This window comes from Myiozetetes cayanensis, unplaced genomic scaffold (assembly GCF_022539395.1).
Source record: "Myiozetetes cayanensis isolate MyiCay16 unplaced genomic scaffold, myiCay2020 scf24, whole genome shotgun sequence".
In the NCBI taxonomy this organism is placed as follows: domain Eukaryota; kingdom Metazoa; phylum Chordata; class Aves; order Passeriformes; family Tyrannidae; genus Myiozetetes; species Myiozetetes cayanensis.
This window is the reverse complement of record NW_026087456.1, coordinates 6,912,113-6,938,489: the sequence shown is the minus strand read 5'-3', so window position 1 is coordinate 6,938,489 and position 26,377 is coordinate 6,912,113. Positions and strand designations below refer to the sequence as shown.

Below are 26,377 nucleotides of genomic sequence, written 5' to 3'. Positions count from 1 at the left end.
GGAGCTATAGATTTTCTTGGTGTTGTGGTGAATTATTTAGGATTAGCTTAAAAAGGGATTTTGAATGATGGTCAGTCACATACACAGGTCGGCCCCAACAGAATAGCAACTGTTCAAAGCATCCCAAAGGAAAGGCATTTTTCATGAATATTTCAGCATTTTTTTCCAGACCTCTGTGACAATAGCACATCTTAATAAAATAAGGGCATAGACTGTTTTCTTACTATCCCAAACAGCTTTTTGTGACTGTGAAGCTGCTTTGTTGAATGCTCCCCAATAGCTGGTCACGAGGGACAAACTAGCAGGAATGTGAGCTTAGAAGATCCCTTATCAAATCCAGCCCTAATTAGTTAGTTGGCGGCCTAAAATATTAGTTTGTGGCCTAAAATATAAAGAAAAATAACACAGCACACAAAGACACTAAGATAGATTAATAAAGAAAGAATTATTACTTTCCTGTTGAGGGTGAATGCCTTTTGTTTTTCCCACCTCCATCCTTCCACATTTTTCAGAACCCTCTGAAGGTGGGTACAGAAGCAATGCCATTCAGACATCATTAAAGGCAAGGCAGAAGCTGTAAGGCTGATTAGGGCTTTTAGCTCAATGATCCCATTACCCAACAGGCATCACATTGGAAAAAAGGTCAGACTGATCCAAGGGAAATAATGTGAGGGGAATACTGTAGGTGTTCAGTGCTGTGGGGGTGAGGATGCACACCCATCCTTGTGTCCTCTGGCTCTCTGAAGGACTTTCCAGCATGTCCCATAACACACTGCTGTGCCTCAGGTCAGGCAGGGGCTGCACAAACCCCAGCGATCCCTCTCTCTCTGTTCCATCGCACTTCCCGGCAGCGGCCAAAATTGGAGAAATTCAATTAAATCTCTGGAATGTCAGGTGGAAGTTAATAAGAACCACATGGCAGCTTACTCTTCTTTTACTCTGTTTATCTTTTTCAGGTCTTTGCCAGGTCTTAAAAACTTGTGATCACTCAGGCCCATCAGCAGCAAAGCCAGAGAGGTTCCAGGGTAGGAGCATAAGGTTTGCTTAGGAAAGCAGCTCTTCAGTCACTAAGGGGGCACCAGTCACCTGCCCTAAGGACTAGTCCCCCTTTTTGAAAACAACAATAAATACAGAAGAAAAGCCTTATGATTTGAGCCCCAGCTTATCCTTTTCTCCCTTCTTATATCCTGATCAAAAGAAGGAAGGAAGCAGAAAAGGGGGAGGAAGAAGCAGCACAACTGGGGGAGTTAGAGAGGAAAGAGGCTGATGCAAAAGCTCTTTCTCTTTAGGAACTTGCTAAGCTCAAGCCTTGGTGCCAAAAGTATCTTCAACAGCCCTTAATTCATAAAAGTCCAGGCGTGGTTCGTGATGGATATTTCTGTTCTCACGTTCCCTGATTTTCAGGGTTTATGGCTTCTGGAGGGCATTGTAACGTATCAAAGTTCATCTCTACAGAAATAGGTCATGCATGTGGCTGTGTCCAGCTTTTGTGGAAAAGCAGGGAAGAAACCTAAGGATCCAGGTCACTTGTCTCACCATGTTTAGCCGTGTCACTCATCCACTTCAACTCTAAATACATTTAGGGTGTGATGGAACTGATACTGAGTTAGGAGCAAAAATATTGATTCCAATTATTAGTGATTTTCTGTTTGCTGCAAAAGTAAGCCTTCTGTAGTAGATAATCAAAGTGGTACCTAATCCTTTACCCAAATTTAATTTTATTATAGAACTCTGTAGGTTTGGACTAGTTTAAATATTAAATTTCCAGCTCAAAGGCTTCTTTGCCCAGGCCGGGCCAGACATGCATCTGGTATAAATTAGCATTGCTCTGGTGGTGCTGTGAGAGACAGGAAGATTTCTATCAAGCAGTGGTCAGTTCCTGTATGATTAAACATATATTATGTCAGTCATTTGGGTATAAAATGCTTTTCAGTCAGGGTTGCCTTTGTTTCTTTGCCCTGTATGCAGTAATGGCTATAGCAGGGGTAAAACACTGACTCAGGTCTGTGTTGATGATGTTAGTGATACTTAGCTGGAATGAAGCTTTAAAAATTTTCTTGCTGATGCTGTTGAAGCACCTAAAGAAAGTGAAACCAAACAGTTTGTTCAAAAAAGAGGGAAAACTGAGATTCCCTCCCTGGAACGAGTCATGACTGATGAGAAATAACCAAGGTTGTTTGCTCCCCTCTTCTGTAACACTTTTAAGACATACTATTTATTGCAAGTGTTTAGCACGTGGCAAACTGAGTAGAAAGAAAAGTCTGATGTGTCAGGCTACAAACTGAAATCAGAGTTAAACATTCAAGTCACAGCCTTAGCTATGATAAATTTCTGTAAGTTAATTCATGCATATTAATACAGACTTGCTACACTCATCTCTCATAAAGTTCATCCCTATGGAAGTTGTGACATTATGTTCTTCCTAAGTATCTGATGCAAAGAAGAAAAAGGTCAACTAATTAATATTATTGTCTTAAGATAAGTAGTCTTTATAGTGTTATTATTTCCTATTTTTATTAGTTTCCATTTCTAATTTAGGCCTTTTAATACATTACTGTCACCACCTGTATTATTCCAAACTGTCAGAAAAAGAAGCTAAAGCTGTGAATGCAATAATTACCCTTTAGATTGGAGGTCTGTGCATGGAAATGTTTCTCTGGAATTAGTAACAGATAAATTATTAAATTCTTAAACCATAGCTTAAGGGTTTTAGAGGAATCAGAAGTATATGTTTGGAAATGTTTTCAAATATATGCACCAAAAAAGTGCAGGGCAGCAAAACTATTAAATACCCTCAGGCTGTTTATTCAAATAGTTTTCACCCAAGAAAGTAGATTTCGCCAAGACTGGTCAAAATGTTTTGTTTCAATATTTACAAACTGCAGTTTATTAATTTCAGAGTATGCTTGAGATGAAGTTAAGCTATATTCACTTAATACTTCAGTGTCACTAAGAGACATAAAATGTAATCAGCTGGCCAAAAATTCAATTAATTACACAGTTGTACTCAAGCTGTTAAAAAAAAATTGTTTACTTGGCTACTAATTTTGGTTCTGATCTAGAGCAGTGGTTTCAATTCACAGCAAACAAAGTCTTTGTTTAGGGATGAGTTCACAAGGATTTTCATATTACCCTGGGAATGCAGAAGAGCACTGTAAAATATGGCACAACTGGGCATATAAGATTGACAGATCCCTTGAGATCCGATTTAGGACTAGAAGTGAAGGAAGTTTCACCTGATTTCTGGATTTCTTAGAAAATGCTGTGGAATTTCTCACTCCACAGCCCTCCACTGATTTAACATCAGACTTCTGAGGCTTTTCAGGGTATCATTAATCCTTTCATTTGAGCAATCTCTGGCGATAGTTCAGCTCTGAGCTTTTCCTCTGAAATAACTAAATACAATTTTACAAATACATATTATAAATAAACGTTATACCACTCTTATAAAATACCCTTTAAAAATGTTGTGTCTCTCCCTCTCTTGGTCTTGTAGACCTTGATTTAATCTTCTCCTGGTTTTCATTAACAATACTTACTTCTGCTTCATTCCTTGTTTTCCCAAACGTGCCTGGTGCCACAAGCACATCCAGGGTTCCCCTGGCAACACAAAAACACACTTTTCCTCCGAGCTGCATCTCCGTGGTCGAGAGCACTTAAATTATGACCTTTTAGCCACAGCTTGTTCTGAGTTTAATTTGAAGAGCATTTAAAAATAATAATGACAAAGTTTAGCGCCACCTTTGATCTGCGGCAACTGAGCTGAGGGGGCCAGATCTTCAGCTTTCTGCACCCAGACAAGGGTTTATATAATGTGCATTAAAATGGAATTAGAATCTTGAGTTAGACTTTACATTCAGTTCAGTTAAGTGCTGTCTTTACTGAGGCTGGCACTGTGTGGATGCACGAAAGCTTTAGCCGAGGACTCCCAGTTGCACTGAGATCTGTTTATCCCATTTTGTATTTATTCCCTGTCGGCTCTCCCGGAGTCATTACCCTCTCCACAAACAGCAGGATGTGTGTGCACACACTTCATTTTGCTCAAGTTTCCCCAAACCTAACTGCAAGGAAACAGAAAGAGAATGAATTGACATTTGAGATCTGTTTCCCTTGCTACCAACCTTTTCCAACAACTTTAATGCCTGCACTAAATCCTCCTCAGGAGTTCATCTCTTTCCCCCTTAATGGAAACAATTTCCTGAGAAAAATCTCTCATCAGAATCGCTTACCTTAAAATATTAAAACCACAAGTGCAGATTTGCAGGTTTTCTTCATTATGATAAATTCCTGAAAAGTACCTTCTCGAAACACTTTCAACACGAAATTAAAGCTCACAGCTTTGCTTCTTGCAGCTTTGCTCGAGTTCATAATGGGAGAACTTCACTGTGCTTGTGCCAGCCTGTGATGGGACTCTCTAAACCCTGGGAGAACACTTGTCTTTCATTACTTCCCTTCATCCTTCTTCTTGGCACATCCTGCTATTTATATACAATAATCTGTGCATATCCTACCCTGTCATTAGCTTTGCACCATTAAAACTTAAGCACCAGGTTTGGTAAATGTCTCCAAGCCCCATTTCAAAGCACTCATTTCAGACAGAGGCCTCAAACCCATAAAGTAACAAGCAACAGTTGTTTGTCAAACTTTCCAGGATGGGGCACTGACTATCAGATAACTCTGAACTACTTTCTCCCTTTTTTATCTCCTGAGTCTTGTCCTGTGTTACCAGGCAGTAAAAATTCAAAGCTCTGGATATAAATAGTCTCTGATTTCCTCCCCAAAGCAAGGCAGATAGATTTGTGGTGATCTCATTGTTTGAGGTGGGTAAGTGTAGCCGAAAGATAAATTTTCCTACACAAAACATGTAAAACCTCCCAGTATGGTCAACTTTTATCTTTGGTCCCTCTCTACAGGCAAGCCCAGTTCATTCAGGGCCACCTGACAAAAAAAGTTCCTATAACTTTACAATTTGGGAGCTCTTTTGAATTTGGGAGAGTTATGTATATATGAGTGCCTGCTAGCATTTAGCTTGTAAATACCTCTGGTGTTTCTGCTGGATATGAGTTTAATTTTAGAATAATCAGTTGAAAACACAGAGAGTTTTTTTTTTAAAAAGTTAGGTAACATTTGTTTTTGTTGCACCTTTCCGTAACAGGTTTTTCTATGTCAAGTTTTTAAACATAACTGACTGCATGTCAAGAAAATGCATTCCTTTTGGAATAAATCTCTCTGAGAACTCTGTCTAGAACAGAGGTTTAGTATTAGAGGAGTCAGTAGAAATAACTGAATGTACCTACTCATCTCTGACAAATATGACAAATATTACTATTAAATCCTACATCCATTTCTGTTTACCATTCTTCAGACTCCCCAGTAAATGTTTTTGTGATGTTCTGCTGCAATTTGCTTAAAAGAGGATGAATGACTACATTAGAATAACTTCAGAGAAGAGTAAACTAAAATTTTTTGTTGTATTAAAAATAGACAACAAGTTACCATGGCATGGAGACAGAAAAAATAAATGAAGGTTTCTAATATTAATTCACTGAGTCTGTTCTCCAGGCAATCAGTATTTCCAGTTTGATTCAATTTGTTGTGGATATTTCCCCAAACACTCTTTCATTATGATGCAGAGTCTTTCAGACACGAAAAGAGCAATGGCAAACACTCATCATTCTCACCCCTGTCAGTGTTGGGTTTGTGGGTGTGGAGCTGGTTATGTGACACTGATTGTTCCCTTCAGCCTGTGCTCATCCACACAGCTCAAAAAATCAGTTCTACTTCTGCTCTTGTGCTTTAATTCTTTGGGGACACCTCAGTTAAATTGCTTCACAAGTACCAAAGCAGGCCAGGCCATCTCTGAAAGGATAAACTGAGGTAGAACACAAGTCAGGAAAGTTTCCAGGAGAGGAAGCAAAAAGCTGGCTGTTTATTCCCAGCCAGAGGTCCTTGTCTCTCCCTGTCTGTTTGCATTAGCCCTGGCTCAGCTCTCTCCTTGTTTGTGCTTTGCAAGTATGAATGGATATTATGACATGCTGTCTCCTGGTGGTTCCATGTAAATGACTGTGAGGAAAGGAGAGGTGGCTGGAGTTACACGCCCAGTTTGGATTTTAGCAGATATTCCGAAATTTCATACCTGGACAAAACATGGCACACTGCTTAATCCTGTCACTGCCTTCATTCATTCTCCTCCATTTCTGGGATTGCAGCAAGGAGTTCCCAGGTGGAAATGAGAGATTATAGCCTGGCGGGCAGTATGAATGTCTGGTGAATGTTTGGTAAAAGCAGAAGATGCAATTCCAGTTGCTCATTGCAAAAGGAAGGAATGAAAGGCTACGATTAGGAAAAGAACAAGTTCTACAGAAGCTCATCGTTAGACAATCAATATTTTAATGAATCAGTAGAGAATGTCAAGCTTTTAATTAGGAGCTCTGCAAGGTACCTGAGAGATAAACGACAAAGAGCACTGAACTTTAGACACCAACGGGCTCTGTACCTTCCTGTAATATCCTGCAGTAGAAGCAGCTCCAATCGAAAGTGAAATGCCAACATGCAATTAGGGCCACATCACATGCCAGGGACTTCCCGTGGGAACTAAGGGACAATAACCCCTGCAGACACCTGGTGAATTTGCACAGGCAGCCCCTACATACATACCCCTTCCTTCAAAACCTGGGAAGTATTTGAATTCATGCTTCTGACGCCTCTGGGTTGTAAAGAAACACCGTTTTCAGATAAGAAAGAAAAGTACAGCTTATTCACAGCCTGGTCTCCAGAGTTAGTGGAAAAGTTCAGCCTAATCGGAAGAGAACAAGGCCCATGAATATTCAGGAACTTTTGCAAACTAATAGCAAGGAGCAATTCCCCAAACCTGGGAACAGGATGTTGCTTTGGTAGTGCACAGTGTCTTAATCACAGTGAATTTCCACTAACACAAAGTGAGCCTCAGGCAGTGATTGGGGGAAAAAATGGCTCCTTTATTCAACAGATTTCAAAACTGATTATGTTTATGTTTCACTGAATTATTTATCCACCTCTGGAAACTCAGGGATGGCTGAAAAATTGCTCGGTAGGTAGTGGGACTGAATGAATTGAGTGAACTTTTCACTGGAGTCGGGGACATTTGGGTCACGTTCTCAGAATTCAGTTTCTTGCAAAACTCTTCTGGGGCCTAATGTCCCTGAAACTGAAATGGTTGAATGACAGGGAAATGAGTTAAAATGTCTTAGCAGATCTCAGACTTTCCCCTGACAGTATTGGCAGGGACTGGACCAGCTGTAAATCAAGGTTGGATTGAAGTCAGAGGAATAAAGAACTATTTGCCCTTCCCTCAGAGTGGCCCTGCCTCCCTCGGGTGCCATCTCTTCAGCCAGTGTGAGTGAGGGAAATAATGATATTGGAAGAGTCTTGGCTGATTTCACAAGGTAACAGTATAGTCCACAGTTGCCTCAAGTCTCATTATTTGACACAAGGAACTGTGTTCTTTACACAATAGTTCTTCCCATCTGATGAGCTGTAAAATGGTTTTCCTGAGGAGAATCAGAGCACAATTTTACCCAGTTGGAATGAGAATAATTAAAAATGTCACACACTCGTTGCATTGCAGCAGCATGGAGAACATGTTCTATTACAGGGAGCAGCTGTGCATGTAACTGGGAATATTTTGCACTTCCAGTACAGGGTAGCTGGACAATGTTAAATACAATGTAGTTTGATGCAAACCTGTGCTGATTTTACCTTGTAACGGATTCAGCAGGTAAAACAATTTAAAACCTGTGTTAATTTTTGAAGCTTGCTTATACAACTCAAGTATGTTTGAAAAACTCTGAGATAAAACATCTCTGTATGCTAAAGGAACAAAAATATCCTTAGAGCACACCCAGACTTCATTTACTCTGCCTGCAACCCAAACTTTTCCTCTCTGCAGATCTACGTAGCTCCACACAGCCATGTTAATAGTGTTATTAATCTTTCCTGCAGTAATCTCAACCTCTCAGCTTTTACACATTCAGCACCTGGGTCAGATTTGACCTGACAAGTTTGTCCTTGAACACTATCATTTACAAAGTCCACGTTAAAAAAAACTCCCTCGTGCATTATCAGAACCGCTGCGTTTTATCAAATAACTGCCACCAGCTCCCGCCTGAAATAGCTCATTTGCAAAGCTGTTGCCACCAAACTGTGGAAACCAACCATCAGTCAAAGGCTTGTTTGGGGCTTTTTTCTTTGGTTTTTTTTTTTTTTCTTATATAGTGATAGCAAATGAACTGCAGATGGAGCACTGTTTATACTTTCCCATCATCTCTGGGGTGCCGGGAACGGTCGCTGTGATGTCACTGCATTTGGGCAGCATACAGAGAAAGCAGCAGCACTGGAAATGTTTGTTTACTGGGTTAGGGCCAGTTTAGTTTGTGCTATAGGCTTGAAATGGAAGGGTACATGACCTCACTTTTCATGTAGACCTATAAGGGGAAACACCACACAGGACAAAAAAGCTTTGATACATCTGTCAATCAATTAGAAAATAGGAAGAACTTGTTCTTGGATTTTATGTAGCTGAGAGTAGCAATGCTTTAAAACATGACACCTAAATCTATCAGTGCCCCCCTCCCCCCAAAATGGGAATGGAGAGAGCAGATGTAGATTCAAACATGTGATCTTCTGTTATTACTGCACTGTTTGACTGGATTACAGCTGTCCAACAAACCACTGCGATTGGCCTGTACAGAGGAGGAGGCAGGGAGGATAAAACACAACTAAACAGGCTGGTGCAGCAACCAAAGTGTCCAACCAGCCAGAATGGTGTAGCACCAGTTCTCACCAGCACAGCCTCCCTGTTGGCCTCGAGGCAGGTGTAAAAATCAGGCAGAAATCCACCTATTAGCACCTGTCCGAGGATGAGGCGCAGCACTGTAAGCCAGGACTGCAGATGGGCTGGGATGGAACTGCCCATCCTGGATCTACATTGTTAGGGGACTCTTCCCCCTCTGGAGAGTTTGGAAGTAGTCATTTAAGCCAGCTGGAGGGTGTTGTGCATGAAGCAAAGCAGCATTAATTAAAAAAATTAACCAGAGACTTTTTCTCTTCCTAACCTAGGCTTTATCCATTAGTCTGTAGTTGCAGCAGGAATGCTCTAAGCCACATCAGTGCCTGGGACAGCAATTGTAAAAGCCTGATAACGGAGAGCTGCAAAGCACACAGGCAGTGATAAAGAAAACAAATCAAGGCTGTGGTATCACAAAAGGAACTTTGCCTGCCTGGCCACAAGGCAGGGTTTCTTTACAATATTACTTCCTCATTGTCTGGCGAGCATTTTGTATTACTAATTGTAAAAGTTGCAAGCAAACCATGGCAGCCTATTGCAATATCCTCTAGCAAACAAAGATCTCTCTGGCAACTTTGAAGGAGCTTTACATCTAACTCTGCTTTCCTAAGCACAGAGTTAATCTCAGCTAAACCAGCGTCTTGTAGAAACGTGGGAATGACTTCTTCATATGGCAACCTATGCAGGGAGAACAAATGTCCTCTGTTTTTATTTTAATAATGAATTTTCAAGGCTTCTGTGCTAAATGATTTTGTTCTGACTGTAGTGTTTAGTGCTCAATTTCACTGCTGTCTGTAGGAAAGTGCATTATTATGTGTTTAATAGTCACTTAAGGCTCACTTAAAGTTTTTATTACACTCTGCTTATTAATAGTGGACAGCTTATTTCTGGAGAGGCTCCGTTCTTCTATTTACGTTTAACTAATGTTTAAAAAAAATGTGAAATTTTAAAGATGTTGGTAGTATCTCTGAGTATTTATGTTGGAAGGGATTTCAGGAAATGATTTAGTGCCGTTCCTCTGCTCGTGTCGACATCAGAACAGGATGCTCGTGGCCTTTTGCAGTTCATATTCTTGGTGTCTGGGACTCCCTTGAGGTGTCCCAGCCTGTTCAGTGCCTCTCAGCAGGAGCCACAGGGAAATGTGCTCAGTGCAGCCACTCAGTTCAGCCTTGGAAAAACCCTGTGCTGTGCCCAGTGATTGTGGATCTGCCGGGGTGTGTCTGAAAACCTTTCTCTGCCTGCTTGGCTTTCCTGAACTGAGCTTGTGCTCCGAGGCAGAGGAAAGTAAATGTTCAGTTTAGTTCCACAGGGAGAAAAAAGCTGTGGGATATAATTTACTAAAGGTCAGGAGGGAGAGATACAGGAAGATATTTTGGCAGCCTGAACCAGTAATGGACTTGCTTTCTGTTCACTTGATCTAGGCTTTTTCCTGCTCCTACTTCATCACCCTTTGTCACTAATACAGTGTCTCCTTCCCTGATTAGTTAAGCTTCTCTTAATGCCTCTGTTTGGCAGGAGAATCCTGTTTTTAAAGGACACCAAAGCATATACAACTTGTATTTTTGTCTCTCATCTTTTTTTACTTCACAACTACCCAATGCAAACAATGCAATCCTCCATCCTCCATGTCTCAGGAACAGGTGATAGGAGGAGAACAGCCACAAACCTGCACAGGGAAGGACTAGCCTGGGGACTTTAAAAGATGTTTTAACTCCTGGGCTGGGTTCTAATTTCGGTTATGCTGGGGCAAACTTTCCTGATGTCAAGGGCCCTGCTCAATATGATCTAGTTTCGTCTCTGAAAACTGAGGTCAAACCCACTAACTTTTGTGGGCGAGTTCTACCCAAAATGAATGGGTGGGGCAAGGCCAAGCCTATGATTTTATTATTTTCAGTTGAGCACTTGCAAAATTTGGTATTCACAGCTGGCTTTGTCTTTTAAAGGGCCTATTTTTTTGTTTGGCATCTGAACTGGAAATTGTCTGGCCACAACTATTCAGCTGCCCAGTTTGGGTGGGATGGGCTAAGGGTAGGCCAGATTAAGAAATACAGATGCAGAGGGGTGTGTGATCATTTTTATGATCCTGCAAGAAAGCTGCATTGGATTCTAGGGTTTGAGGTTCAGGCTGTTATGAAAACAGAGCTTGTTTTTAGCCTGTACCTGATTTTATTCCTACACTGTAAGTTAGTGAGCTGTACACAGAGCAGAGATGGAAGTCTCAGAGCAAATGCCTGTGGCCTTGTCTTGAATCACCTCTAACATTTTTCTGTATGATAAGGTATGGGCATCGTGCAGATCCCAGGTCAGGGGTGCCCTCACAGGAGTAATGCCCTCTGACATGTCTTATTTATGAGTGATTTCATGTTGCTGTGGTTCCATATTGCTTTAGAACCAGGGACTTGCTTTGGCAACGTTCTACGTTAGACATTTCTAGAAAACAGACATTTAGCTGCAGTTGAGGCTGTCGGTGTGGGTGTTCACTGCATTCCCATGCAATTCCATGGTAAGGGGCTGACCTGAAAGAGTGAGTAAATTAAAAATGCCCCCTCTGGAAACTATTTACATCCCACAGCTAAAGGTGGGATGTATTAAATATTCTTAGCCGCCAGGTGGCAATAAGCTGTGGGACTGTAGCTGGGGACACGGGAGGGCCATCCATTGTAATATTGGGAACTGGATGTGAGAAGCCATATCCCTACGGAGCACGTGCCTTAGGGCTGCTGACGGATCTCAGCTTGCAGACAGAGGCTGCACTTTCATTTAAGACCGGCTTGGTACGAACCAGTTTTCATTCCCCTGGTTGTCTTTTGTCATTTGCCACCCAGCAATGCCTCCTGTAGTGTTGTAACGTCCTCCATGTCCCTTGGCAAGCACCCATGTTCTGTTGTTTCAGCTGGTGAGCCTCATAAGCTACTGAAGTGATGACGGCTTTTTTAAAGAAGAGGGCAATTATCCTGTGCAGTTATGCTGAGCCTGACATCTGCTCCATCAGTGTATCCTGTTTCCAGGAATCAGAGCGTGTGGGGCACTGTGCTTACCTAGCAAAGAGTTGCTGATAATTTAAGGTCCGAGAGAAACGTTTGCTTCTGGCCTATCCAGTGGCTGCAACTTTTACAGAGAAAAGGGATCAATTTATTCTATCATGATTTTTTGCTATTGAGCCAAGAAGATAACCCTCAAGGACACCAGCAAAGCTCAGAAGCACTTTTCCCAAGTCACAGTAATGTCAACATTAGGAAATGTTCATTTTAAGGGATGATCTGGGAAGCCTTTCTGTGTTTGCATCAAGGCATTTCTCTGTAGGTGTCACACTTCAATTGGAGCAGTTTCCTTAGTAGTCTAACACTACTTCAACAGCAATAAGGGCTCCACGGGCATTTCCTTCACATCTAAGAAGGAGCTGCTTCTGAAGCAGCCCCATGTTGTGTTCTTCACTCTCAGTTCCTGACGGGGCAATCTGAGCCCACAGAAGTGACAAACCTGTTCTGCAGGAGGTCTGGTGTTTGGTGGTGTGTGCTGCAAATGCCTCTCACAAAGATTATACTAAAAGGGAAGTTGCTGTAGCAAAGCCAAACACCCCAGACACGAAGCAGCAGTGTCATAGACATTCGTGCAAACTTAATTTCTTCTCTGTGTGTTATGGGATCAGTCTGTAGTTACATGACAGCACTACAGTTTTCTCCCAATTTGCTGCTTATTTCTTTGTGCAGGAAGCAAAATTATATCCAGCTAAAGCTCTGACTAAAACACCTTATGGCATAATTTCTTGTGTGCTCAAATTCAGCTCCAACCAGCATTTTGTAAGTACGTACAATAACAACATACTGCCTGTGGAAAAGCGGTGTGATCTAACCAGGCAGAGATGAGAAAACCCCATAGAAAGTTCAAAAAGGGCAGGGAATTAGAAGCCAAAGAGAGCCATGGTAACAGTGGAAAGACTGAATTTCATGTAACACTCAGCAGTCTCAGTGTGAAGGTTGCCTGGCCAAGGCAAACCACACAATAAGTTACTGTACAAACAGGGAATCACAAAGTGTATGATCCGTTAATCTTGAGGTGGCACCAGTGCAGTTCTGTTATAATTACCTTATTATGGATAGGGGAAGCTAATGTGCTTCCAGCTCCTGAAGAGGCATGGGAGCTTCTAATCACTGGAAAACAGATAGAGACATTTCTATGGTTTCACATGCATGCTTGAAATCCAGCTGTCAGGCATATTTCTGTTTTGCTGTGGTTTGGGAGGTGTTTAAGGGCAACAGCAGTTTAATGGAGCATCTGGATCTCATTGGAGACCTGTTCTTTGTTTTTGTGTTTCTTAATTTATTATTACACTTTCCAGCTGGGCTGACAGAGGCACAAAGAGGACAAGACATGGCCCAAAGTCACAAGGCAGATTAGTATTTCAGTTTAAATTCGAAAGTTTTCTTTTGCCTTTTGCTTTAAACGTTAAATGTAAGAGCTTCTAATAGTATGTGATGGTGTTTTTGCTTGTTGCCTGAAGTGTAACTTGTGAAATGTAATAGCATTCCTTCTTTTGGAAAACAAAAAAAAAGATACTATAGAAGGCTTTATTTTTTCAGCTTTGTTTTTGGTCCACTGATGTTGTTTTGTAGAAATAGTTCCTTTCCATTTTCTTACTCAAGAGCATATGGGGGATGGGGGGTGTCTGTGATTTGATAAGAATCCTGGCTGTCTGCAGGACACCTCTATGTGTCAGCCATGTCAGCACTTGACATCATTGCAAATGTCCCTGTGCTGGAAACAAAAAACTAACCCCCCAAACCTGGAGCTACACTGTAAAATGTGCTGGATGTTATAGGCAATCAATACTTGATTCTTAATATGGATAAAGAAGAGGTAGAATGTGACAGCTATTGACTGTATTGTATTGTTTATCCTAGTTATGAGTCTTCCTGATGGCTCTTTGTCCTCTCAGTATCCATTTTCCAATTATTCCTGACAAACTTGCAAAACAAAGCAAGGAGCTGCAGTGACATCCGTGTTCTGATGGCTGCCTGCTGCATTCCTCCCTCACAGGACACAAGTTTGTTGTCCTCCCACTCTGTTGAACTGTGCCAAAATGCAGAATGAGAATAATGAGAGATAACTGAGAAATAATGTGTTGGTCCTCTGGTAAGGGAACAAGGAAAGCCAAAAGGAAATTCCACTTGTAAGTCTCTTCGATTCTCTTAAAGCAAACTGTATTTTTGGGAGTCTGCTTGGAAGGGAAAGCCCAAGCCCAGGCATTTAGTTGAAGGTATCAGTAACCTTGGCTGGCTGTTTACCACTTAGGGAAGTTCATGCCATGTCTGATATTTGTAGATCATGTCTTTGATGTGTAACTCAGCCGAGTCCTTTCCGTGGGTGTGAAGTGGAAAGACAAGAAATTTATCCCAGGGTTTAATCTGAACATGATACCTAATTTTACAAGAGATTGAAGAGGGCTCTTGAGACAATGAATAGAAATACATCAAGAAGCAGCCATTTGGGTGTCAGATCTTTGGATTTATATTCATGCCCACAGATCTAATTACTGCCAGTGAACTGGAAATATCCATACTGGCTCTGCTCTTCCTTAATGTGCTGCTGACCACAGCTGTATAATTCAGCAAGGGAAAAACCAGGAAGTGCTTGGCAAACTTCAAACACTGGTGCAATTTTTTTTTTTAAACTCATGTTCCATGCAGAGAAAGGCATGGGTGATTCCATTTACTTTTTATCACATCAGTGAAACCAGATCATCTCTCTGACTTTTGTGGGACAAGATATCACCTAATTCAAATGACAGCAGCCACGTGGATGTACTGTCAGAGGAGCTGTTCCTCCTGCCTTGCCTTTGAACTGCTCCTGTGCCCAAGTGATGTGGAGGTAAAGCCACAAACCCACTGGAGCACAGAGGAGACTTGTGAGGGCTGTGGATTTTATCCACTGAATTGCTGACAAACGTGGGTAGATGGATAGTGCCTCAGTGTAAAAGTGCTCCATAACCCGTGCTTCTCTACAGGCAGCTGCAAGTGATGGCTCCTCCTCAAACCCCTGCATTTATTACTGCAGCTCTAAGCATTACCATACAATCCCTTTCCTCTGTATGTCTTTGCTGTGTTGACTGAAATTCTCATGCCCTAACCACAGGTTCACATGTTTCTCGCTCACCTGGCAATACTGTGAAGGCATTGTCAGGATTTGGAACTCTCCAAATCATCGAGTAAATGCACAAGTTCTTGCTTTGGAGAACTCCTTGAACACTTTTGGGATGGATGTCAGCAATTCTGCCTCTGTCAGCCAAAAGGGCAGCAGACAAATACAGAGACAAGAGCAGGATGACTACTGGTGGAAAGCAGTGGGCTGGCAAATGGGAGCACGCAGAGCTTTCAGAAGTGGTGGAATTTGTGACATTATTCTAATTTCCTGTGTTTTGTGGGGGTTTTTTTTGAAGCTGTGATGGCACTGGAGACAGTAGCGATGAGGAGCTAGAGGGAAACACGGCTTGCATGCGCTCCTCAGTCGCAGAAAATTTGGAAACCTGAATCATTTTCTTCTGGGAAAACTTTTAGTGCCAATTATGTTCCAAAAGAATTTCCGGGGCAGCCTGCCCATGCATTTTCTCTCTTTTGGAGCTTATAAAACAGCAAGCTGATAGCCTGCATGTGTCCTTTTGACCCTGAGGAGGACAAGGCAACTGAGAAGTCATGGGGCTGCCCCTGGAAGCTGGGTTATGGATTCTGGCCAAAAGCATGGAAGCTGTAATTGGTGTGGAAGATTTTTCTTCTCTTAATCATGCCTTCATATTTGATCTCCTTCCAGTGAAGTGAAGAACAAGTCATTAGGCACTCCTTTGGAAGCAGAAAGGCTTGAGGCAGCATAGCTTGAGATTTGTTTTGACCTTTCAGCTCTGCTTTCCTTTGAGCCCAGGATTACCTCTGCTGTATGCAATTTGGATTATGTAGGGATTCCAAACATCTGAGAGAGTGAGGGAAATCATCATTTTAGGGTCAGCTTTTCAAAGGGGTCTGGCCCCAGTGACTGAGACAAGGAATGAGAATTTTGGGGAGCTCCCGTGTCTTGGCTGGTGTGTTTTTTCGGGAAGTTTGGTAAAGTGGTATCAGGGTAGTTGCTGAAGCTGCTTGCATGGAAATCTGAGGAGTTCGAATAGGAGCTGAAAGTCTGAAAATTCCAGCTGCTAAGAACAGGTCTTACCCTGTGTTGCATGTTGAAGGCTGCTCACATCGGAAAATATATGAGGAAAAAAATCAGTGTGGAAAAGGAAAGAGCTAAATTATTAAAAACCTCAAGAAATGGGTTATGGTTGTCTGCCTTAACTCTCCAAAAAGGGTTTGCAGGACTGACCTTTGAGAGAAAAGCTGGCCCAACATGTCTGGAAAGAAAAGATTCCTGAAGGAGCTGCCTCTGCCAGCAGAGCTGCTGCAGAGAGATGTTTCCTCTTAAATAAATCATACCAAGGAAATCCAGTTAAATAGAACCCCTTCTAGCCATCCTGTAGAATGGTTAACAGTTTGAATATTCAACCCTTTTGTAAACTATAATTAATAGACATAATATGTTTTATATAAACGTGCTGCATCAATTAGTATGTTTGCATTTATGTAATAGTGGAAATAACTGCTGTGCTTCTGGTTGAAGACTTGGGGCCATTTATGTTTTGTTCACAACTCCTTTTGTCCTCAGCAACATCTCCCGTAGGATTTCAAATCTGACTCAAATACCTAACGGTATGGAAAATATTCCCAAACCTGCACTATGCTGCTCTGCATGCAGTTGCTTCAAAATATCCCAGAGACCAGATGCACATCAAGAACAAACTCAAAGCCCATGATACCAATTCAATAGGTGTATAAGATCTTCCAGGGTATGGAAGGGAATTCAGGACAGCCGATTTCATCCACAGAAAATACTGAATTTGGTCAGTGCCCTTCAGTAATTGGTTGTCTTACTGATGGTGGGGATTTGTTTGATAATATCCAAAGGCCAATCCCGTTTGTACAGTGTAACCCTGGGTTACTGTGATTCCCAGGCAGGGGGAATTTGAGTTTGATCTTGAGTAACTGAGACAGGCGTACCAAAGAACAGTAAATCCAACATAATACTTCCTTACCCCAAAATACACATTCCAAGACACTGGAAGAACACAGCATTTTTTTTTTTCCTGAATTATTTACTCAAGAAAACAGATGAAACATAATACAGTTCAGGAAGCTCATGAGTGATGAAATGGATGTACTGTGCATACATCTTAATATGAAACATACATTTAGTTCCAACTGTTTTAGTGCATGGAGTCAGATTTCTGAAGGCAAAGCAGGAGTTGCTCCAGTAGCCTAGGAATCAAGAGGAAGATAGCCTAAAAAGTAACTCAGCTTGGATTTTATTTCTACTTTGCATACAAGGCATCTGTGTAGCTGTTGGGGTGCATTTATTGAATTGTCTCTCTTCAGCTAGCATTATTCCTTTCCTTTCAGAGGCCTGTATGAGAGAACGTGCCTGTGCCCAAGGCCAATTATGAGCGCAAAGAGAGGCCTTTTTGTTTGGGTTTGCCTTTGATGTGTGTGGAGAGGAAGCATGAAACCTCACTGCTGCTTCATCTGACCCCTCTGCGGTGAGTTCCAATTGCATTTAGTCTCCAAATGACTATGAAAAGGGAAGGCTTTTCAAAGCTGTAATTCCAAATTGTTCCCAGCACAAACCCCAAGCAGCTGCACTTTGTGCTGGGAAATGCCCTGAAGGCTGAAGGAGGGAACCTTCTCTCCAGGCCACGGAGATGTTTCACAGCTGTGAGTTAAAGTAACTTCCTTGGAGATCCCATCCACAGACGGGCTGGCCAAGCAGTTCTGTGGTTGTGAGGCATGACCTGGGGCTGTTCTCCCCAAGGCTGGGGGGGAAGAATGTGATGACTGGGGGTCTGCACATCCTCACCTTCCAAGGCCCCGCTTTCAGCACTTTCCTCTCTCTTCACACACACTCCCTGCATTTCAGAGCCCTTCTAACTTGTCTGGACAGATTTGGCTAAGCCAAAGGGAGCTGCCTGCATCTGGGAAGTAGTTCCTGCCTGGCTGTGAGGTGCTGAGCACTCTTCTTAATTCCATGAGGAAGCAGAGGAGTCCTGGGCTGGAAACTGCTGACACGGGCCTTGTTTTGGTAATTCCAGTAGCGTTTGTTTTATATACCCGAAACTTTCTGCAGCAGCTCTGAAAGCCCTAACTCCGAGGCCTGCCTTACAATTATCTGACAGCTAATTTAATCAGAACTCTGCAATTAACAAGCTCATGTTCTTCTTCTGCAAAGTCTGAAGGCTTTGCAATTACTGATGGGCAGAACTTTGCAGACGCTGCACTGATCCACTGAGCTCTGCTCTAATGTTGTTTAAAAGTAATTACCCTCACTCACCACGTCGTTTCTGCTTTGCTGTTTCTAAACTATGCAAATGCAGGAAGCTGCCTCTTCTTGCACATGATTATAAATTGCTGGTTGGGGTAAGGTATCTAACAGGCACCTAAAATAGGACAAAATATTAAATGCATTTTCATATTGGGCATGTTCTGTTGGCGTGTTATTCACCAGGGACTCTGCATTTGCTTCACAACAACAAACACCAAGGGGGAAAGTTCTTTCCTCAGTAGTGAGCAGATGCAGCAGAAGGGTTTTGGCCTACAGTTCTGCTTTTAAGGAGCTTTGCCTGAAAAAGGTACGAACTAAAACTCAGTAACATATTAAGATGCGACCTATTGCCGGTTGTGTGAGAAACGCACAGGAGAAAGTCATGGCAGGGATTTAATAGGAGGGAGGAGGAAAATAGGGTGCAAAATATATCTTTAAAAATTACAATTTTCCAATTTGTTATTAAGAAGAACAGCAGATTTTATTAGTGGCTTATAAACATTGAAACCTGGAAGTGACAATTAACAGCGGCCCACGGCTTGTTAAGTCCGTGATGGAAGGTTATAACTCATATGCCATCTGGATGTGGAAATTTTGTTGAAAGCAGCCTTTAAAATGAGCTCATCACTCGGTGCAGAATATTCTTCTGCAGGAATGTGTCTCAAAGCACAGTAAGAGAAATGGGGTGTGGGACACACAACAGTTTTCAGAGGCAGAATGACTAAATTCTGTGGGGGAAGGAGATGACTTTAATTTCACCTTTGAATTATCACTATTATTCTTTATTCAAGCGTTTCAATCAGATCCTGAAGTCTGAGTTTCATTTTTCTTCCTGAGTGGGACTGGTGATCTGGTTAGACTGTGCCATGTACCACACACAAAAAAAGCCCTGCCACAGCCTTTCCTACAAAACTTATTCTGAGCACCTGGCAGGGAACTGAAAATGGGAGAACATAAACATGAATTATTAAAGACAGCTTGGTCTTGTTATATAGTTGGAAACTTGTAATATTTAGGCTGGCAAAGTAGAAGACAGGTAATGCGTCATACATATTACATGACAGAAGGTAAATGCTAGTGAGATTATTTAAGTGATGACGTTGACACACCAACAAATTCATGGTGACTTAAAGCCATTTTAGACTGCAAAGTGGAAGAGGCACTGCATTTTTAAAGCCCCAGGAAGAGTCTGAAGCGAATCAGTTTTATTTAGCATTTAACACAGAGGAAATGCATATGCAAGTGACAGCAGTAATTAAACTTTCAAGAGTGGTTACAAGTAAACTGAAATCACAGATGATAAGCTCAGTTTGTTAAACACAGCTCATCACTTCAAGAAATATTAAGATACATGTCCTGGACCCAGAGTAATCCGATGTAGATGTTAATTACTTGAGCAGTCCTGTAATTAAAACCAGACTTTTTGTGATAGCCGTGGCTGTTTCCACACTCCTTTGAAGTGTCTGACCTTGAGGAGTATTTGCTGCACTAAATGGCCACGACCACAATCACAACCAGCCTGTTTTGGAGTTGTGGGAGAAGGAGCTCCCCGAGGGTACACACAGCCCACAGCCTGACCCAGGGGCAGCGACTGCTCGAAGCCCAGACAACCAGTTTGATTTTTGCATATCCTGAACGTACTCCCTGCTTGCATTTACATTCAGAGACGCTTTTGACGAAGTTAAATCATCAGTTTTCCTGCTCTCGCCAGTCACTTTTGCAGTGGCACTTTGCAAAGATGTGTTCTCAGCTGAGATTTCACACCATTAGTCATGTTGTTGATTCAACCCCTCATCCCAAAGCCTGGGCTGTGTCTCCTATCAGTTCCTTCCTTGCATATTCTTCTCTCTGAATGATTGCTGGTAGCACTGTGTTGAAATAAGTCTGTGCATGTAGAGTGTATTTTATACTAACATACTTATATTTATACTAACACGATTATTTTGCTGGAGACCTTCAGAAATAATGTTTCATTTTAAGAAAAAACTATATTAAAATGGTACCTGCCACTGAAAACACTGGGACTGTCCCGACAGACAATTCAGCTGTATGAGATTAAGGTGCTCTGGGATCCTTCCCTTAGCATGGGAAAGATGTAAAAGAAGCCTTAAGCAGTTAAAGCCCAGTTCAAAATGAGACTCACTGGTACAACACATCCATAGCGTTGTTTATAGGATAAAAAACCCCTATTAAAATCAGAACTATGAGGGCCTCAAAGATCTTGAGGAATAAATCTTGAAGATTTAATCTTTGCATACATTTGGAACGCTGACATTAATAGACTTATGAGCATCTATTGTTAGAATCACAATTTCAGCCTAAACTGAAACCTTCTAGAAATACTCTTTAAAATCTTAAAGCCATGTAGCAAACTGATTTGAAGTTGGGAAGGCATAATTCTGTTTGGGATAATTTTGTTGGTTTTTTTTTTTTGGTTTTTTATAAAAAGGTCTCAAACCCAAGTTTTCTTCTTATATTTTACAAGAAAATGGCAAAGTGTATTAAAAATACCATTTTGGATGATATTTCACTCCACTTTATTTTCTATTATATTCTGTTTTGTATGGTACATGACGAAGCACAGTCTGCACAAAGAAACTCGGTTGCAGCAACCTTGGTTTTCAGTGGGAAGCTGAGACTTTCTGAGAAACTGCAAAGAGTGATCTCTGGTATCTTCTCCCGAATGAAAAAGAACACGTCTCTCCTGACATGTGTTCTTGCTATCTGCTGATCTCAGCATTCAAAAATGTTTCACAGTGGGGCAGGACTGAATTAGGAGAACTTGGACGAGTAAATCCTCCTGTGGCTCTTTAGGAAGTTATAATCTGCAGAAGGACTTCGCTCTCTTCTCCTTAGAAGCCAAAAAGGGGAAATTAAAAGCCCCTGTCACACGCAGCTTGCTATCTGATTTTTTTCCCCTCCTGTGCAGCCAGGTTTCTCTGAGGAAAAATCTTGAATGAGAATTGCTGTTTTCCATAGCAGTAGCGAGAATTTTGGGAACAGATGCTGACTGATTCCGCTCGGTGCAGTTGGACTGGCTCAGGGCTGCCAAGTTATGAAATGTTTGATGTACAAGCAGAGTGTGAATAAAGGTTTTATTGCTTTGAACAGGACATCTCGGCTCAAAATACCCTTGCTTACATTTGTGTGGATATTAACAACCTGTTAGCTAAATGTGGATATAAAAATGTCAGATGGACTCAAATGGATCAAATAATATCCCTTCTCAGCTTTGCCCTTTAAATGTTTTATGGTTCCTATCACTGGGCTTCCCTCCTCTTCTCCTCCCGTGTTTACTGCTTGTTACATGGTCACCTTTTTAAATACAAATAAACCCACAAATCAGCAGCTGCTTTTATTGTCATTTACATCAACAGAGTTGTTTTCTCTGCTTTCACAGATGAGGGAATAGTTTCCAAATGCGATGTGTGCAGAACTCCTTGCATTCTTTTTTATATTTGAGATGATATCTCTGAAAAATAGTAGATTTTCAGATATGCTAGGAGAAGTTTGAACTAATCCTCTTTAGGTCTGTCTGAGGTCTTAAAATACTACTGTTGTTGCATTTTGTAAATTCTAGATGATATCTCTACTTTTGCCAGTCTTTTGTTTTTGTAATTTATCACTTAATCTGACAACGATTAAAAAATGGGTGATATGACCAGTTTTTTAATTTTCTTAGGTTCTTTTTCTCCACTCTCAATGTGATTTTATAAGTGAGGACAAATAGGAAAGGCAAGTTTGAAGAACTGTGCATTTCAGGAATGAAATTGGTGTGTTTAAATGCATTGAAAGAGAAAATTAATCTCAGTATTTAATATTAAGCTATATATTAAATTGGTGCACCTTGCAGTGGTACCTGAAATTCTTGTGAGATGATTTCTGCAAGACCAGTTGTGTCTGGTTAATACATATTTTTTTTCCCCCCTGCTCAGTAAAGATTTCTGTCCTAAAGGAACGCAGAGTAGGCAGATGCTCAGGGAACAAGTGACAGGGATCTAGGAGGGGTTTAAGACCTGAAGCTCAAGGCAAACTAAAATCCATCACAAACAGATTAACAATTAGCTGCTTAGCTGTGTTCTGATGAGATTTCTGAGGGTTCAGAGAATTCTTGGTGGTTCAGAAAGAGAACTTAACCTTCCCCTGACATGCCTCATGTTCTCTCAGCTGTGCAGAGGCAATGGAAAACCTTTGTCAAAACAGATGGCAGGGTTAGCCCCCTGCCACTGAATAAAAATGGGAACTTCAAGGTCCACTTAGTGGCTGGAGAGCCAAGAAACATTTGGAAACTTAGTGTAATATTGAATACACCCCAAAGAATACACTGTTACAATTCCAGGACTTCTTGGCTATGGCCGAACTCTGGATGCTGCAAGAGCAGTCATTTCCCAGCGCACGCTTCCAGCCAGAACGAGGAACTGCTGAGGTGCACGAAAAATAAGCTGTAGCACTTAACATGGGTTTAGGCCTTTTGAAAAGACATGTTCAGCAGCTGGGTCGGTCCAGCAGAACATTTGTTTGCCCAGTGCTTCCTGATAATCTACTCTGCCGTTCAGTTGCTTTCCATGTACTAAAACAAATATTGCGTTAGAAGCAATCGTGTGTATAAAGTGTACTAAGAAACTACATGTGAAAATATCTGGTTTTTATATCAAAACCTTGCTGGCATGTTACACTGAAGCAAGTCTCACAGAGCAGCTGGGTAAAATGTGGAAACTATGATCTGTGTAGCTGAAGGCTTTCAGTGGCTGGTGGCATGACTACTGCGAGCAGAACAAAGTTACAGAGACGTTGCTTTACATGCATCCAGTGAAACAGATACTGCGTGCTAATTAATGCTGATTAATAATGAAAAGTATTCTTGCTATGATCTAAACAATGGGACTGTTAAATAAGCAGATCTTACTTGACTGAGTCTGGAATAAGAACATAAAGAAAGCTCCTACAAAGTGTTTTCAATAGCGATCAGTACTTTATGTCGACCGTAATCAAGATCCTAGCTATTTAATCATAACTGTGAAGGTCTGCAAAGGTAGTTTTTCCCTATGGAATGGGTCCAATGGAAGGGTAGTGCTCCTCCCTGCAATGCAGTAGGTGCAATCTTACACTGCTCCACGTCTGCCTCTGCCTTTGCACCCTTTGCCTATACATTGGGAATGAAGCATGGAAGACCAGAAGTGGAGTGCTGCTGGAAACTTAACTGACCTCTTAGTCTTGCTCACAAGTGCCTGTCATCAGGTTCAGAACGTCTCTTCCCAGTCGTGTCCTGCTGCACTCCCTTCTTCTTTCTGCAGGGAATGCCCAGCCTCCACTTAAAATCAAGGGCAAGGGCTGAAAGACAGCTATGGTGCCTGATAATTGTCTGACTGCCCCTATTTGTTGTCCTCAGCTTAACATTAATGATTTCCTGAGGATTAGTGAAGGTTACCAGACCTACTCTCCTTTTTTTTTTTTTTTCCTTCTAGTATTTCATGAACTTCCTGGATGGATGTGAGGAGAGAAAGCCAAATTGCTGTTAACTATCAGCTAAGGTAAGCTGTTAAATACCCAGTGTTATTGCTTGTTTTGTCTGTTTAGAGTTCCAGAGAAGCATTCACACGTACAAGGAAGCTGTGGGAGCTAACCATTAGTTTCTAAGGATCTTGAGGATCTTCTTGACAGATCCCAGCATGCTGGGGCAACTGTCTTGGCAGCAACACATTTCAGTGCCTCTTTTCTTGACAATACCTGGGATTAATTTAATCTGCTGTTACCTAAATATTTCTATTTTACCTTGAAGGAAATGGCTGCAGAGATCCAAGTTGAATGGTGAAGAATTATGGTGGCCACATTTGTTTACAGAGATGAGGGTTGTTTTTTTTTTTAAATAGCTGAAAGTTTCACTCAGTGTTGGTTTTTTTTAGTTTCACACTTACAAAAGTCATTCCTTAACTGAAATATTTGGAAGCAGTATAAGGGAATAAAAACAGATGTGCAAAACTAGAAAATGACTCTTTTAAATATATCTGTCATTTAAAATAGGAAACATCTCTAAAAGAATTGAATTTTCTGAAGTCTGACTAAGGAAAAAGGTATCTCTTGTTGTTTTTGTGAATGTGTTCAGTACTGTATAAACAAAAGAAATGTTTTTCCCTCAATACCTCAACAAACATACATTCTGCCAATTTAATCTTACAGTGACAATAATGCAACGTTTTATTTCCTGATTTGATGGGCCTACTCAACCTATGAGCTTGAATCATTTTGTTAGAACACAATTAAAATTTAGCAACTTGCCTAGTCTACCCTCCTAGTCAAATTTGTCCTCATTTGGCAGGGCTCCTGTCTAATTTTGACTTACTAAATTCTGGGAGAAAGATCAAAGGTGGCCTCTTGTTTCTCATTACACAGGATCAACAGATCAGATAATTCAAGGTCTGATAAAATATCTCAGGGAATTCAGCTTTCTGCAGCAAGTATTACTGTTATCAGGCCATTTTAAAGTAAGAGTTAAATCCCCAATTCTTTTGTAAGCAGCATCAATCAGCTATGCTTAGCAAGTACCTCTTTCCTGTAGAACAAGGTTTTATTTTTGTTTGGAGTTTTCAAATGTTCCATGTCATTTTACGTTGGTGAGCAGTGTGATTTACTGACTGTTCTCGATGGATTGTATTGGCATCCCGGGAGGACTGCGCTCGAGCGTTCCTCCCTAAAATACAGCCAGTTCTGAGAAAACAGCACTATTCTTGTGAAAACAGCGTTTATATATTTCTCTTGCATGTTTATCCTCGGCATCATCTTACTGGGAACTTGTTTAACCTGCCAAAAACCCTTCTGAACTCTGACTGCAAACCCTTCCGCAGTCCAGGCTTGTCATGCAAACGCCACATGACTTCAGGCAGGTAGAGAACTTCGGTTCTCTGAGCACATCATCCCCCCCTGACCACTAATGTACATCCAAAGCACTGCTCGCTCCCTGTCCCTGTCATCTGTCAGGCTGCACAGCTTTGATCCAGGCAGTTTGCTTTCAGTCTTACCTCGGCGTTCACAACCTCATCTCGCTGAGAAGTCTTACCCAGGCGCCTTATCCTGAAAACTTGGGGCTCTCTGTTTGTTTGGATAACTCCCATGGCTTGCAAGCGGTCCAGCTCTCGCTCAGTCGTTGCTCAGAAGGCTGGTGCATGCCTCTGCACTGCTTGGGTTTTCCTTAATCAACATATGGGCTATAACATATTGTTTGTTTGGAATCTGATGTCATGGGAAAAAGTGTTGCTTCAGTCAGTGTGGAAACTTGCCCAGATATGTTCGAGTTGTTTCTTCCTTGACTGTAGTGTCTGCTTGAAACTTTTCACTTGCCTTCTAATGGTTATTCCTGCTCATCCACAGGCTGTTTCCAGTCCAAATATAGTGCTACTTGATTGAAAAAGTCCAAGAAGCAGTTCTCTTTTTGGCACATGTTTAACAATCCCGACTAAATCCCTTCTGAAATTCCATGGTCCGGTTTGTCACAGGAGGTCACAGGCTTGCTAAGGCTGTCCCTCCGGACATTTCAGCCACTCCTGTGTCTGCACAGCTACAAAAACTCTGCTGAAATCTGGAATGTTTTTCAAACTCTTTTTTCCCCTCCCTCTGAGGTCGCTGTGAGGAAGCAGTGACCGAGGGTGTCCTTGTGAAACTCCTGTTGACCCGCGATCTGGAATGTGCAGCCGGCTCGGGGCTGTGCCCTGCATTGGGGTCTTGTGTTTGGGGTTTGTTTTTTGTACTGAAGAAGCCTTTCAGTTGATATTTGAGAATGACTTTAAAAGCACGGCTAATAAAGTGGTTTTGTTTGCTTGGCTGCTTTAACTAAAGACTATTAGTCAGGGCAAACTAATGTAACTCCACTGATATTAATAGAGCTCAGATACAATAATTGGAGAACAAGCCCTTAAATTCTAGGGAAATTATTACACAGGCTGAGTTTAAAAGGCTCTAATGGTGTCTAATAACGTTAGGAGTCTTTAATACCCACTAATTTCTAATTAGCTTTTTCTTTCTTGTCAGCTTTTTCTTTTATACTTTTCTTGTTGATGTCATAGTTCTGCTGGGAGAAAACAAGAGCTCTGGTCAAGGTAAACCTGCCTCGAGCTGTACCTTCAGATGTGCAGTACCTGCTCAGGACAAGAGGCTCAGCAGCCCTCA

General features: G+C 41.6%; 1 protein-coding gene across 1 annotated transcript in view; it reads right to left on the bottom strand.

Annotated features, from left to right (window-relative positions):
• Positions 1 to 25,725, bottom strand: part of PDE5A (phosphodiesterase 5A) — a 101,332-nt gene extending 75,607 nt beyond the window's left edge. The window contains exon 1 of the mRNA XM_050320463.1: positions 25,234 to 25,725. The gene's annotated coding sequence lies outside the window, so the exon portion shown is untranslated. The remainder of the gene's footprint in view (positions 1 to 25,233) is intronic.
• Between the last annotated feature and the right edge of the window lie 652 nt (positions 25,726 to 26,377).